At 36.8% G+C, this 16438-nt stretch overlaps 1 protein-coding gene across 2 annotated transcripts in view; it reads left to right on the plus strand.

Moving 5' to 3' along the window:
- The window catches only part of LOC134754826 (serine/threonine-protein phosphatase 2A regulatory subunit B'' subunit beta-like), a 146738-nt gene that overhangs the window by 1744 nt on the left and 128556 nt on the right, over window positions 1-16438 (plus strand). The gene's annotated exons all lie outside the window — the stretch shown is intronic.

Below are 16438 nucleotides of genomic sequence, written 5' to 3' on the forward strand. Positions count from 1 at the left end.
AAGTGTGGGGTATCAAATGAAAGCGCTTTGTGAGTAGATCACAAATATATAATAATAACAGAAAATATATAATCCGCGACAGTAATTTACAAACCGACTTGTGCCGACGCTGCCATGCTGCGTCCGAGACAATACAACACATAACAGGAGCATGCCGATCCATAGCCCAGACCGATTACAAACACCGCCATGACCAAGTTGCAGCTATCATTCACCAATATCTTGCATTTAAATACCACCTCATTAATAACAGATCCCCTTACTATAAATACATCCCACAAATTATTTTAGAGTCTACCGACTACAAACTTTACTGGGACAGAACTATCATCACCGACAAAACGATACATTACACTAGGCCTGACCTTACCCTCCACGATAAAGTTGCAAAAACTGTGTATCTCATTGACGTAGCCATACCCAACACACATAACCTCACTTCAACTCACACTGAAAAGATAAGTAAATACGCAGACTTATCAATAGAGATAAAAACCCAATGGCGGGTGAATACCGTAAAGACTATCCCAATAATAATTTCATCTACCGGTTTTATCCCTCGTACTCTGCATACCAGCCTCAAAACCCTCGATATACATCCACTCACCTACATTCTTCTTCAGAAAGCTGTTATAATCAACATGTAGGATAGTACGCAAATTCTTAGCTTTAGAAAATTAGGGTATTACATATCCTTCTATATTCGTTTGGCCAAAAGCTCGCGAATATGGAAGTAAAATCACCTCCAACCGGAGAGAAAAACAAATTGAAACAAATAAATAATAATAATAATAATAATAGTTCTTTATTTACATACATGTATTTGAATTGGGAGTTTACCTGACACCCAATTCAAATACATGTACAGTGTAAAAATACAAAAATAAAATACAATTAAAAGTAAAAATAAAAATACCTAAAATTAATAAAAATTAGGTAGTCACAGTTGGGATCGTCACTTCTTGTTCCTCTCACGGTGCACGGAAACCCAATATTTATATACAGGATTGTCCAGATACCCGGACAGCTCACGGAGAATACTGTTGTCAGACGTTCTTAGGCGACTCCAGAAGGTAGCGACGCGGGAGCGAATGATGGCAAAAAAGTCAGGGACTTCGGCCTCAGCAAACATGGTCGACGCGCTGCAGTATCTTGGCAGTTTCATTAGAATGCGGTATGCGTCATTATACTGAACTCTAATTTTATTCATCGCGCGTCTTGTGAATCTGCTCCAGAGCTGACATGTATAGAAGCATAAACAATATGCCCTAAACAATGTCACCTTCACTTCATCACTACAACACGCGAATCTACGCGCAAGCATGTTGCACCGCACGGCCAAAGCCCTGCGCTCCCGCTCAATGTCTTCATCATCAAGCATACCCTCCGTGAGCATATGTCCGAGGTACTTGAACCCTGTCACTCTTTCCACTTGTGCTCCATCCAAATACACAGGCGGGACATTCGTCGGACCTCTCCCTGACTTGAAAACCATAATTTTTGTCTTTAGTACATTGTACTTCAGACTATGGGCTTGAGCATATTGCTCACACACCATCAGAAGTCTTCTTAGGCCCCTGATTGATGGGCTGAGAAGCACCATGTCATCGGCATAGCTAAAATTATTTGTACATGTAGTGCCTATATGGCAGCCCACTCTGGTTCCTCTCAGCTCAACAATCAGGTCGTTCACGTATAGACTGAAGAGGTCCGGCGAAGTCAGGCCTCCCTGGCGCACTCCACACTCTAATTTATATTCATTAGAGGTTGTGTCGCCCCATCTTACACAGTTTGATTGGTTCTCGTACCAGTACCTCAACAGATTCACGATCTTTGGAGGCACATTAGATTTAGAAACTTTCTCCCATAGCAACTTCAAGTTAACTAGGTCAAAAGCTCTACTAAGATCTAGAAAACAGGCATACACTGAGCTTTCGCGCGCCAGATAGTAATTAACCGTGCTTTTAAGACTGAAAATCGCAGAATCTGTTGAGAGGCCGGGACGAAAACCAAACTGGCCATCATCTACACACATATTGCGCTGCAATTCTGGGTGTATTAACCTTTCAAGTATTTTACCTAGAATTGTACCTAAGGAAATCGGTCTGTAATTTTTGATACTTGAAAGATCACCCGTTTTATTTTTTGGCACAGGAACTACCACGGTCTTTACAAGTTTCTCGGGTAGGTACCCAAAGTTAAGACATTGATTATACAAAGTAGCTAATAAACCAAATACTCTGTCACCAGCGTAAAGTACATGCTCCACACTCAGCCCATCAAAACCAGGAGACTTACCTCGCTTTATTTGTCTGACGACCCTGGCTACATCATCAGCCATGAAGTTACTGTAGTTTGCGGTCTCTGAGCATGTACCCTGCGTCAGAGGCTCGATGGGCAAGCGGGACGCAGCACTGGCAGGGAGTGGCTTGACACTGAAATGATGTGAGAACAACTCGGCAATATCCTTTGCATCATGTACGCCTTGGATACTGACTGGAACACTAGTTTTAGGATTAAGATTTTTTGTATCCTTCCAGAACTGTAACATTTTCACTTTTCCATAACATACTGTAACATTTTCACTACTTCGTCTAACAATAGTTATTTGTTATACAAGGGTGCAAAGTTGTATTTTACCCGCGAGTGTTTCAACACACGAGAAGTAAAAAACATATGCACCCGTGTGTAACACAAAACTTTTCCCCTCACTATAGCGAGGAAAGTGCAACATCCACAGGCGTTAGATCATCTTCATCACTGGAATCACTAATTTTTTTACAAGAATACGATATTATAACAGAAACTGGAAGTTGTGTATTTTTACGTATCAGAGTCGGTGAGAATATTTTTGTTGACAATGTTGACATTTCTGACGATGCGTTTTAAAATTGCATCGACTCAACTTGTGCGTTCAGAATTACATTCAACATCATTTAAAAAAACAAACGTTTCTTATGGAATTTAAGGTTTATTACTTAAAATCATTAAATAAAGCTTTTGGTATTTTTTATTAAATTCTCATTTATATTTATTTATAATAATTAATATCGAACGAAACAATATTATGAGCGTTTTACGTTTTGTTATCTGTCAAAAGCTACTTAAACACGCTCCATCCAAGGTCAAATTACTTTCCCCACTAGTGGATAAAATGCGTTTTTCCCCGTTAGTTTTAAAGGATAAAAGACGGTTTTCCGAGCTAGTGAGGGGAAAAATATTAGAAAACGTTCAAAAATTTCACAATCCACAGTTGACTTAGAAGTACTCTAAATTGAAAATGACTGAATGGATCATTCCAAAATACATACCAAGTGACTGTGAATATCCTCTATAGAACGTTAAAAAATAATTAACCAGATATAACCAAAAATAAGAAAAGTACACTAAGTTTAAAAAAGTATAATTTTCTGTTACATTAAACTGCAACTATTATTAAAACAAACAAAAAACCAGACTATTTACATATATTTTTAAAATAGTCTTTTGACTAGCTTTCATTTGATACCCATCTTGCTATAGTAAGAAAAAAAAAACAATCCCCCCCTCCCTTTTTTCATTAGCAGGCGCCAGTTTAAAAATTTATATAGCCCATATGAGATGTGGTTGAATTCGTCAGAATTGTGTTAGTGACATAGGCTATATAAATTTTGAAAATGGCGCCCGCTAATGAAAAAGGGAGGGGGGGGTTTGTTTTTTCTTTCTTTCTATAGCAATATGGGTACCAAATGGAAGCTAGTGAAAAGACCATTTCACTTAGTATGTACTTTGGAATGATCCATTCAGTCATTTATAATTTAGAGCAGTTCAAAGTCAACTGTAGATTGTGAAATTTTTGAACGTTTTTTAATAATTTGTTAGACGAAGTAGTGAACATGTTACAGTATGTTATATATTTGTGATCTACTCACAAAGGCCTTTCATTTGATACCCCACATGGTATGTAAAAAAAGGAAAACACTTTGTACTGCCGACTTTTTGACTTCACAGCAACTACCCCCACCACTTTCGCGCTTGTCATCTCATATATCAGTTCCGGGCATCACACTGAATGCACTGATACCAAATATGTCCATATTTGCGACGACATGAGCGAAAATCGATTTACAATGCATGTGCTCAAAAAGTGCGTTTCCTACGGAGCCATATCATGCGGAAAGTACTACTTTTCCGCACTAGTGCTTTTTGTTTTCAATTTTTTTTTACAGTACATATGGTGCTACTTTCTCGCATTAGTGCGGAAAAGAGCACTTTTCGTGCATATGTCGAAAGTTTAAAGGGCCATATGTACTGTAAAACGTTGTACGATACACGTGCGAATAGGTAATTCGCAACTCGTGTCGATTTAAAACACTCCTTTTAATAATTAAACTTATTTGCCATGATATGTATGATACACGTGCGTAAAGATGATTTCCGACTCGTATTCCTTTATACACTCGCTCGCTTTGCTCATGAGCACTCGTGAATAAAATTCCACTCGTCGGAGATCATACACTTTCCGCACTTGTTGCATAAATAGCAATTCCTGAAGACTTCTAGACCAAAAACCACCGTACTATACAGATAGTGTATATTCTATAGTCTATACTTACTTTACATTATTATTAGCTATTAGACAATCTTGTCTGCAATAACTGTACATATTACGTGTAATGTAACAAGGATAATTCTATATCGTGTATAGCGAATTATTTACCTACTGCCAATGCGACCAATGGACTGATACTTATTTCACCAGTTGTTCCTGATACCTATCTACACAACAGTATTCTACCAATTTAAATGCTAACGAAATTATAGTTTCTTTCTACTATACTTCGCTTGTTCTCTCTACTGAAGAGCTGCCGGAAAGTTTTCAAAACTTCGAGAATTTCCACGAGGAAAAAATTCTGATTGTACCTACATATGAACTTAAATTTCTATTTCTTTACTACTCGAAAAAAGTAGAAGTTTTCGAGAATTAATCCAACTTTTTTGAATCTTTCTGCAATATGCTCCATTCACATCTGTATAGTTCCTATGTATGTAAGTAAGTAGGTAGGTACCTTACCTGACCAGGTCAGCAACGGTAAGCTGATTATTATTGTTAATACGAGTAGGTATCATATAGAACTTTCGTTCTTATAACTGGAATGTATGTGTAGGTAGTTAAATGGGCGGAATAGACTAGGCCTAGGTTAGGCGCATATCCATGAAATGGGGCCAAGCAAAATACCTACCATAAAAATACTGCCAATAGCAAAAAAGCTTTTTGTTGAAATTATGTAGATCGGCAAGTAACTATTCTGTTTTCGACAGAGTAGCTTAGTTAAAGGGGACAACTATTGTGTAGTGTGTTTGTTCAAGTGGTTCGCTGACAATTTATTGAAGGACGTGAACAAGTGTGAAGATATGAATAAACCACCACGTTAGTAATATAATACCATACCACCCTAGTAATTATTAGTGGCTTTGTGAGCAGTGGAGCTCGCGATTAGCTTAAAAAATTTAAAAGAAAATACTTACTTCGTTTGATCATTATCACAGCAAAATGGAAACCCTCTGAGTAGAACTCTTTTCTTCGAGTGCGTTTTTGGCGAGATTGGCCTCATGTGATTCATTATGATAAGTCCATACAAGTTGGGGCGTTATGTACATTCGGCAATGAATTAAGTGTTTTATAAAAAAATTTTTTTTTACATAAGATCAATTTACCTACTCGTTAAACTCAATACCTACATAACAAATTGTGGAACAGTTTGCTCTCGTGTAAGCGGTAGCCAGCAGTCGCAATTTAAGGACTTTTATTTTATAAAACAGGAATTTCATAAAACATTCGCATAATCATTATTATCCACAACGACGGGACTTAATCGCGTAAGATAAGTTAAAAAAATCCTCCGACGTTTCGAGGACAGCGTTGTCCCTGTGGTCTCGGAGAAGACTGGCTAAAGTAGAAATCGAAAAAATTGAAATGAATGAATGAATGGAATGGAAATGGAAGTATGAGTAAAAATCATGAAAATTTAAATCAGTGATTCGCATAATTATTCGCAAGTGTAGTCCTGTGAGTTTACGTATGCGTACGAGTAATTCATATGTGAGTGCCTGCTATACGTCTTGAGCTCCTCTACTGTAGGAGCTCCTCACGTGCACGTTTTACGCGCCTAATATTGACAGCTGCCTGAGCTGCCAAATATCTAGTAATCTAGTACGAAAATGTTGTCCCATGCAAGTTCACATTTCTCACACGCCTTGCGTTGTCGTGGCTTGCATTTTCAATTTTCAATTTTCAATTTTCAATTCAAGTTTAAGAAATTCAGTAAAATGAATACAATAACTGTACAAAAAGTATTGTAAAAAAGACAGCCTCTTTCAGTGCTGTTCTTCAGGTCTACCTATACCTACCTAAAGTAAAAAATAAGTGTTGTTGTTTTTTACTGTATTGGATGCCTTGAAAAGTTGTTTTTTTTTTGAAATTCCAATAACATCCTTAATTCCTTACTAGGAGTGCCTGAAAAGCAGAGAATCCGTATATTATAGCAGTAGCTGAGGATAGACTTAGACCAGACGTGGTTAAAGACGTTAAAATCATAGAATCCTTACCAATAGCTGAGGATAGACACAGGCTAGACGTGGTTAAATACATTAAAAGCATAGAATCTGTTCCAAAAGCTGAGGATAGACACAGACTAGGCGTGGTTAAATACGTTAAAAGCATAGAATCCGTACCAATAGCTGAGGATAGACACAGACTAGACGTGGTTAAAGACGTTAAAAGCATAGAATCCGTACCAATAGCTGAGGATAGACATAGACTAGACGTGGTTAAACACGTTAAAAGCATAGAATCCGTACCAATAGCTGAGGATAGACACAGACTAGACGTGGTTAAATACGTTAACAGCATAGAATCCGTTCCAATAGCTGAGGATAGACATAGACTAGACGTGGTTAAATACGTTAACAGCATAGAATCCGTTCCAATAGCTCAGGATAGACACAGACTAGACGTGGTTAAAGACGTTAAAATCATAGAATCCGTACCAATAGCTGAGGATAGACACAGACTAGACGTGGTTAAAGACGTTAAAATCACAGAATCTGTACCAATAGCTGTGGATAGACACAGACTAGACGTGGTTAAAGACGTTAAAAGCATAGAATCCGTACCAATAGCTGAGGATAGACACAGACTAGACGTGGTTAAAGACGTTAAAAGCATAGAATCCGTACCAATAGCTGAGGATAGACACAGACTAGACGTGGTTAAAGACGTTAAAAGCATAGCGTTAAAACCCCATTTGTCACGGCGCCAAAGTTTCAGGGCATTCCCCTTACCACCGCCAAAAGAATCGGGATACTTGGTGTCGACATTACGAACGAAGTCCAGTTTCGTAGTCATCTGGAACAAAAAGCCAAACTGGCCTCCAAAAAGCTTGGGGTGCTTAACAGAGCCAAATAGTACTTCACACCGGGTCTCCGATTTTTGTTATATAAAGCGCAGGTTCGATCCCATATGGAGTACTGTTCTCATCTCTGGTCTGGCGCTCCACAATACCAGCTCCTTCCCCTTGACTCCATCCAACGGCGGGCAGTTCGTATTGTCGGCAATCCCGAACTTACTGACGGCTTAGAACCTCTTAGTCTTCGGAGAGACGTTGGCTCTCTTTGGTTGTTCTACCGTCTGTACAATGGGGAATGTTTCGAAGAACTTTTTGATCTGGTGCTATCGTCTCGTTTCTATCACCGCACCTCCCGCCAAAGGAGCAAAGCTCATCCTCACTTCTTAGACACATGGCACATCAAGGATAAGCGGGCATCTCGCTCGTTTCTTCCCAGAACGTGCAGAATGTGGAATGAGTTGCCTCCTGAGGTATTTCCTTTGTGCTACGACATGGGATTCTTCAAGAAGCGGGTATTTAGGGTTCTCAAGGGTCGGCAATGCTTAAGTGGCTCCTGTGATGTTGCTTATGTCCATGGGCGACGATGACTGCTTCCCATCAGGCGGCTCGTCTGCTCGTTTGCTGACTATTACATAAAAAAAAAAGAATCCGTACCAATAGTTGAGGATAGATACAGACTAGACGTGGTTAAAGACGTTAAAAGTGCTAAAACTGAGCTAACTAAATAGTACACTGTCAAAGTTGTAACTAAATTTGCAACATATTTCTCCTAACCACTGTTAAACTATTGGGTATTGTATTAGGTACATAGCTTCTATCTCGTTATTTTGTATACTTATTAAATGTTAATTTCCGTCGCTTTGACATATCTAAGTATTCTAAGTGGTAATAGATATGAAGTCATATTGTGCTCGGCCTCGGGTGCATTTTTGTCAAATTGCCAATTAGCTTTTCGTTGAATCTAAGTGGAATGGATCGCGCTCTCGCGTTGCGAAAGTGAAAAGCCGCACCGCCTCTACCATTTTTTGATGGATGACATCACCAACTGCAGCAGCATGACTCCTGTAAACATTACTGCATTCAGCGCCGACTAAAGTTTAAGTACCTCATTGCACTGCAAGTATAGTTTTAATTAGTATAGTAGGTACCTATGAAGTGAAAAATCACTTTTCTCAACTTTAATAGGTATTTGAATTCTAATAAACGGAATTCAAATACCTATTAAAGTTGAGAAAAGTGATTTTAACGTAGGTATTAACACGTCTCCTGTCATATCAAACCAAAGATTTCCTAACATTTCGTGATAGCGAATTCTCGTCGAGAACTGGGCAATAGCAAATATAGGCGAATCTTTCACGTTGGGACTACTGCAACGGCATGTGTCTAAGTTAGGTACTTTTACTAAGGCAATACTAAAAGTTTCCTATAAGCACGCGGGTGCCATTGTAGGTAAACTTCTTCGCACGCGTCCGCGCCAGTTAGCGTTGCACGTAGGCAGGTACCTGCTATTTTGTTAGCTCGCTTAACTGCTCCGTGCACCCGCACTAGATAGCGAACGCCCTTGTGAAGTTGTTGTTTGAGCGATTAAATTTCATTATTTTACCCTTTTTCCGACGTTTCAACTAGGTTGCACTAGCTCCACACCGCCTTCCAAGTTTTCCGTTAGCGGGGTTTGAGTCTTCCGTGACCACAGCTAGTGCAACCTAGTTGAAACCTCGGAAAAAGGTAAAATAATGGAATTTTTTCAAAACATGCAATAAAATATTGACAGTTCTTCATATTAGGCTGGGAAGTATCACGTCTCAGGCGCGGCTAGGCCCGGAAGTGGCTCTTTTTTAGGGTTCCGTACCTCATAAGGAAAAAACGGAACCCTTATAGGATCACTCGTGCGTCTGTCTGTCTGTCTGTCTGTCCGTCTGTCACAGCCTATTTTCTCCGAAACTACTGGACCAATTAAGTTGATTTTTGGTATTCGTATGTAAGTTTGTGACCCAAAGACGGATATGTAATGTAAACAAATGAATTTTAAACACGGGGGCCACTTTTGGGGGGTAAATGAGAAAATTAAAAAATAAGGTTTTTTAAACTATATCGTGTTACATATCAAATGAAAGAGCTCATTGTGAGAATCTCAAATATATTTTTTTTATAATTTTATGATAAACAGTTTAGAAGTTATTCAAGTAAATAGGCAAAAAATTACTATTCCCCCTTTTTCTCCGAAACTACTGGCACTATTATATAATCTGTGCTACTGCGTCTAAAATTTTGAAAAAAATACACAAAATAGATCTTTACCTATAGATCATAGAAAAACCTATTAGGAATGTACAGTCAAGCGTGACTCGGACTTAATTACTTAGTTTTTGATCCGACCCCTACGGGTTTAGTTATAGGGTATCATTTGTGTGTAGAGTATATTTTCATATATGTACATATCCATCCATTATCCCATCAATTCGTACGAGCAAAGATAGATATAACTCCGTAATAGATGGATACAGTCTAAGGAAACAAACGTGCTTCGAAAATCAAGAAAATTTGATTCTCGTTCAGAGGGCGCTACTAGCTTTGGCCAACTGTCGTATAGATGGCGTTGACGGTTTCGTTTGTTATTTAACAATTTTAACACATATCAGTGAAAGAACATAGGTCAAAATCATAAAAATAATTAATGCAAATAAAAAAAATCATTTATCCATATTTAAATACATTTTATCGTATTTTTATAAATCTTCATTATTAGTTTTAAAGTGTGTCGACAGATGGCAGTAAATTTACTGGGGTTACAAAATTTACTATGACAGTACCGCTCTAGTATAAGTTACTCTATGGTACGAGAGGCCTGACTCCATGGCGAGAAAAATATCGCCAAGACAGTACGTCGCGTCCACCATGCTGAACTGTGGGTACCTGATATCGCACATCGTGTCTTTTATTATTAGAACGACGCACATACTTGATACTATTCGACGACATTAAATTAAACTTGCTCTCGTCAATATATAATATTTTTGACCAATCGGCACTTGTCCACGACTTGTGACGAATCGCGAATGCTAATTGGGATGCCTTATTCTTTGCTAAAATATGTATATTTTTTCAATGGGCGTCGACCATGTAATTCTGACTCTAATAAGCGTAGTTTAATAGTAAAAAACCGGCCAAGAGCGAGTCGAACTCGCGTTCCAAGGGTTCCGTACATCACACAATTTAAACAATGTATTTTTAGTTAAAACGTGAATGAAATGTCTTTAAAGTACCCGTAGGGGTCGGATCAAAAACTAGTAATTAAGTCCGACTCACGCTTGACTGCACATTTCTAATAGGTTTGCCTGTGATCTATAGGTAAAGATCTATTTTGTGTATTTTTTTTTGTTAATTTAGGGGGGGGAATGGTCAATTTTTGCCTATTTTCTTAAATAACTTATAAACTGTTTATCCTAAAATTATAAAAAAATATATATTTAAGATTCTCACAATGAGCTCTTTCATTTTATATGTAACACAATATAGTTTGAAAAACTTTATTTTTTATTTTTCTTATTTACGTGTTTAAAATTCATTTGTTTACGTTACATGTCCGTCTTTGGGTCACAAACTTACATATGTATACCAAATTTCAACTTAATTAGTCCAGTAGTTTCGGAGAAAATAGCCTGTGACAGACGGACAGACGCACGAGTGATCCTATAAGGGTTCCGTTTTTTCCTTTTGAGGTACGGAACCCTAAAAACATCAACATTGATGTTATAGTTTTTTTTAGTTAATTTTTAACTGTTGCTGTACTTATCCATAGGTTTTCTACTGAAATCCCTTTTATTATACGATCAGTTGTAGAAGTAGTTTTTTGAAGAACCGCTTCTAGGTTTATATGTCATGCAGTTTCGAGCCTTGAACTGCTTATTCCAGACAGTAATCAGATGCAGTGATACACCAAAAGTCCGCGAAACCTCAGCTTGCTACTTACCCTTCTTAAGTACAGCCGCAAGAGCTTACTTGAAATCTTTCCAAATATGCTTTATGTTTTGGCATGTTAAAAGAAGTATTCTGCTGTAATTACTTCCAAAATATTTAAATACTGCAGCCCCTGTTCTCAATAAAATCGTAAAAGAGACCGTGTCAAAATATTGTCTGTGCGGAAAGAGAAGAGTTGTGGAATGTATGGGGCCCAATACATTCCACGACTCTTCTCTTTCCGAAGACTCTAAAGTTTTTGAACATTCATACTCTTTGGTGTGGACGTGTGGACGTATAGATTACGGTCGGAATTAAATTGAAAAAAGTTAGAAAAGTAAAAAGCACTAACTCGCAAAAAACAACTTTGCGAACGCTAAACAGCTAAAGTCGTCGTCAATAGAACTTGCAAACAATGTTAACAAATATGACAGATTTTGTTAGCGTTTGACACATAACCTAGCATATTTACGAAGGGTATTTTCGCTGATATATTAATAATTAACATTTAATTTAACTAAAAAATTGTATAAATAAAATATTTAAGTATATAGATTGTTGATAAGGTCATGGTTGTCCTTTTAAAGAGCGAGATTACGAAGTAATGAAGGTAAAACGGATTGTTTACATTGTTTGCAAGTTCTATTGACGACGACTTTACGTAAAGTAAAACTTTTTGAGCAACTGTATTAAAAAAGATGTTATGTACAGTTCCACTTAAACTACTTAAGTTTGTTACCGTTTAATCATAAATTGGCTGGAAAACCGCAACCGCACGGCGACCGTGGTTTAGTTTAGACATCGTGGATTCAATTTCACTGAAGTTCACTCAATCGTCGGAGTGAACACGTCGATTTCGGGTCGGAGTATTTAAAGTTAGTTACTCCCAATTTGGTGGGTATAAACTATTTAGAGTGCTGACACTGCTGACAGGGTATAGAAATTTGAAGAAAATGTAAATTTTGTACTGGATTTAATAGTCCAATTAGTAAGAAATATATTTTTAAGAGGGGCGTTCCATTCCATACACAATAGTCACAATTAAAAAAATCTGAAACCACCAATGTGTGTCATATCATTAAATTGATCTTTATAAATAACTTTAGTGTTATAGGCACTTTTTTTGATAAATTTAATACTTTTGGGAAAAAACCGTTTCCAAAGACCAAAATAATGTTAATCCCTCGTATAACTTTCGGAACAAAGTTCAATAAAATATCAAAAAATATCGGGAGAATAGCCTAGAAAATACTTTGAGAAAAAATACTATAGTTGGTCAAACCAATTTGTCAGTCAGTAACAACCAGGAAAATTATACTCATCCCTTTCTTTTGGATGCTAGTACTAGTGTAAGAAAAAGATAGTATGATTCTCTCTGTCTATGTTTGAATATTGACAATATTGACAAACTATATAAAATATATAATAAATATATAATATAATATAATATATAATATAATATATAATATAATATAAAATAAGGTTGGGTCATTTTTCAGTTTTATTTTAAAAACTCTTCATAAAAGGACGTAAGTGCCGCGTAAACGTAAACACGTAAATTTGCGTGTACGGGGATTCAGGATTTTAAAAGGCGGACCTGTGGATTCCATTCCAGTCCTCAGAGCCACTTATTTTAGTGGAACAGTGGAATGACGCTTTCTAAGCAGCAGTTGACCGCAACTAGAAGTGGGTAGTTAGTAAAAACCCACCTAATATTTACCTAAAATACCCGTATTGGCCCGTTTACGCCCAAATTGATGTGTTTATACAGGGTGACTTTAGCCATTGGACAAACCCTGAAATCCCACGTAGGGTTACTTCTCAGGAATGCTCTAACGTTAATATTTTTTTAATACAGTTGCTCAAAAAGTGCTACTTTACGTAGCTGTTTAGCGTGCGGAAAGTTGGTTTACGCGAACTAGTGCTTTTTACTTTTCCAATTTTTTTAAATTTATTCTTGTTCCAATTCATGACTACTTTACTTATTGATGTATTAATATTAGTTTCCTTTAAACGTCGTAATCAACATAAAAACCTACTATTAACGTAAGAATACGAAATATATATATATATTTTATATTTTATTACTTACCTCTTCATCATTATAACACGTCTATTTTTTTTATATTGAATATTGAAAAACCGTTCTTAATAAGTTGTCTGAATGCAACGGAACGCCTGTCAAAGAAGTGGCGTTTTTTCTTTCTGCTTAAGGCAACATTCGATATTTATTTTATAAGTGTACGATACACAAATAATCGTAATTAACGATATTTGGGTAATAATAGTACAATGTTTTATATTCACAATTGTTTCTGTCTTATAGAACATGCATTTAAAAAAAAAACTTTCATTGAAGTGGTTTCAATAATAATAACACCCACCTAAAAAAACACCTCTTCATAATGTCAATGATGTCACAGAATTAATAATATAAAAGTTTTGAATTCCTTACTTGTTGTTTTTCTTATTTTTTCGCAACTGTATTAAAAAACGTCGTTCGATACACGTGCGAAAATGTCATTCTTCACTCGTCCCGAGTCTTGCCGTGTGTATCTCGGTACTCGTGAAGTAATGACATACTTTCCGCACTAGCATCGAAATGTACAATTTTAATAAGAACAAAAGATAAGTAAATATTTTTTCTAACAAAAGTTATTTTCAATAATCGACAACATAAAGAAACATACTAAATATATTAAACATTGGCAACTTGTTCGAAAATATGCGGCAATGATGACATTCGTCAAAAGTCAGAATCTTATTAGTGTCATAAATAAAAAAGATAATCGAAGAAGGTTTCATACTATTTATGACCTCAGGAGCTACTAACACATACAGGCTGCTCCAAAGTAAAAAAATCGTAAATTGTTAATTTCTTCTTAACCGCTACACTGGTTGTTATGATACTTTGTATACTGGTTCTAAATACCCTAATGCAAATGTACATTTCGGCTTTGTCCAATGGCTACGGACACCCTGTATATGGTGACTCATGTTAAAAACTAAATATTGCGATAAATTATGGTACGGTATATGAAGATGTAATACATATGTCCAGCCACTGTTACGTAGTTACTGATATGATATTCGACAAATCATTACAGAAATAATTATGTTGATGGGAGTAGTCGTAATATGTACTTAGTTATGTAAGTAATGCAACAAAATTCAAGATCATATCCGACCAGTTCAGAACACACGTCTCTTCTCTCAAAACGACTTTTGCAAATTCATGTTATCGTGAGAAAGTGAAAGTTGATGTAAAAGCAGTCAAAACTTTTAAAATAACGGTTGCTTAAAGCATAACATATATACATTTCGACAATAGATGGTCTGCTCTATTTGGAGGTAGGTAGAAATAAATAAAATAAAAACAGAATAGGTATACCTATATATGCATACGTTGCCACTGCAAATACAACGCGACAAATTGCCAATTTCTTAAAGAGCATGCCTTTCTATTTCTATTTAGGCAGGTACTTAACGCAGAAAGGTCAACCGAGTTCAAAGTGGATAGTGTAACTTGGGTGTGTTTTAACCGTTTTAGCCCTTTGATTTGTATCACGGACACAATCACACTCGCGAAATGACTGTCGGAGAGTTTAAAGAGTTAGATAATTATAGCGAAGTGTCCCGCCGATCTCTTTTACTCCGATTGACCTTAGGAAAAGAAAATATGCCTGAGTTACCTAATATGCGAGACAACACCAATGTACTTATGTAACTTTATTACCCGCAAAGACAGCTACGATAACAATGAGACGAGGCGCCTTCACCCTAGCCTAGCATAAGTTAGCTAACGAACAAATATCAACCTTATTTTCGCCATAGAATTTGAAAATATGTATAAAGAGACGCCTCGTCCTCAAATGAAGTATTGTGTTAGTCACAGTGCTGGCGGTATCGGTATTAGTAAGACGCGAGAGCAACAGTCAGCAGGTTATTGTTGCGTTGCGCGCCGCGGGTTGCGTGCTGAGTGCTGACACTGCTGACATGCGAGCGGCTCGTCGACCTTGCTCCTGGCCACTTTTACGACTATCCAACCTTCATTACTCAGATTTCGCTTTGGAAGTAACAGCCCCTGTAAAAGTTAATTTTCTTGATTTGTTTTACCTTGGAAGGGTTACCTACTTTTCTAAATAGGTAAGTAAATGTGGCTTTTCTGCTTCTTCTTATAGGTACAAAGCATTAATATTCAATTAGTCAAATTAAACATTGCTGTCAGACGAGCTTTCGCTGCATAGAAGCTTGTACAGCACACGTTTAGATGGCTAGTTCCATTGCATTTCTAATTTTCTACGGATCTCTTGCATAACATCAAACACCCAATTAGAAATATTGATATGAATGATTTCGGTCACGATATGGATGTTGACCGACAGTTTAACCGTTTTAAATAATGAAACTTCCGGATCACTATGATGAAACTATCGTTTAATTCCACTTTGCTTGAGGACAGGTACGAGTAACTATTAATATACGGGTGTCCTTAGCCATTGGACAAAGCCGAAATGTACATTTGCATTAGGGTATTTAGAATCAGTATACAAAGTATCATAACAATCGGTGTAGCGGGTACGAAGAAATTACGATTTTTTACTTTGGAGCAGTCTGTATGTGTTAATAGCTCCTGAGCTAATAAAAAGTATGAACCCTTCTTCGACCTTATTGATTTTTATTTATTTATGACATTAATAAGATTATGACTTTTGACAAACGTCATCATTGCCGCACATTTTCGTACAAATTGTCAAAAACACTGCCAATGATATATACAGTATATCTTTTTTTGTTGTCGATCATTGAAATTACTTTTTGTTTAAAAATTATTATTTTTACCTTTTATTCTAATTAAAAAAATATTAGCTTTAGAGCATTCCTGAGAAGTTACCCTACGCCCACGTTTCAGGGTTTGTCCAATGGCTAAGGTCACCCTGTTATTATATTTTTTTAAGGCAATCTAATCAAGTTAATTGAAACCACCAGGATATAACCATTGTGAGGGTGTATATTTGTATAATAACGTTATGTAACTGTTTATCTCGTGGCATGGTTTTATCAAGTACCTAGAGGTATAAGTCCCGAGATAC

Source organism: Cydia strobilella, chromosome Z (assembly GCF_947568885.1).
Source record: "Cydia strobilella chromosome Z, ilCydStro3.1, whole genome shotgun sequence".
Taxonomy (NCBI): Eukaryota; Metazoa; Arthropoda; class Insecta; order Lepidoptera; family Tortricidae; genus Cydia; species Cydia strobilella.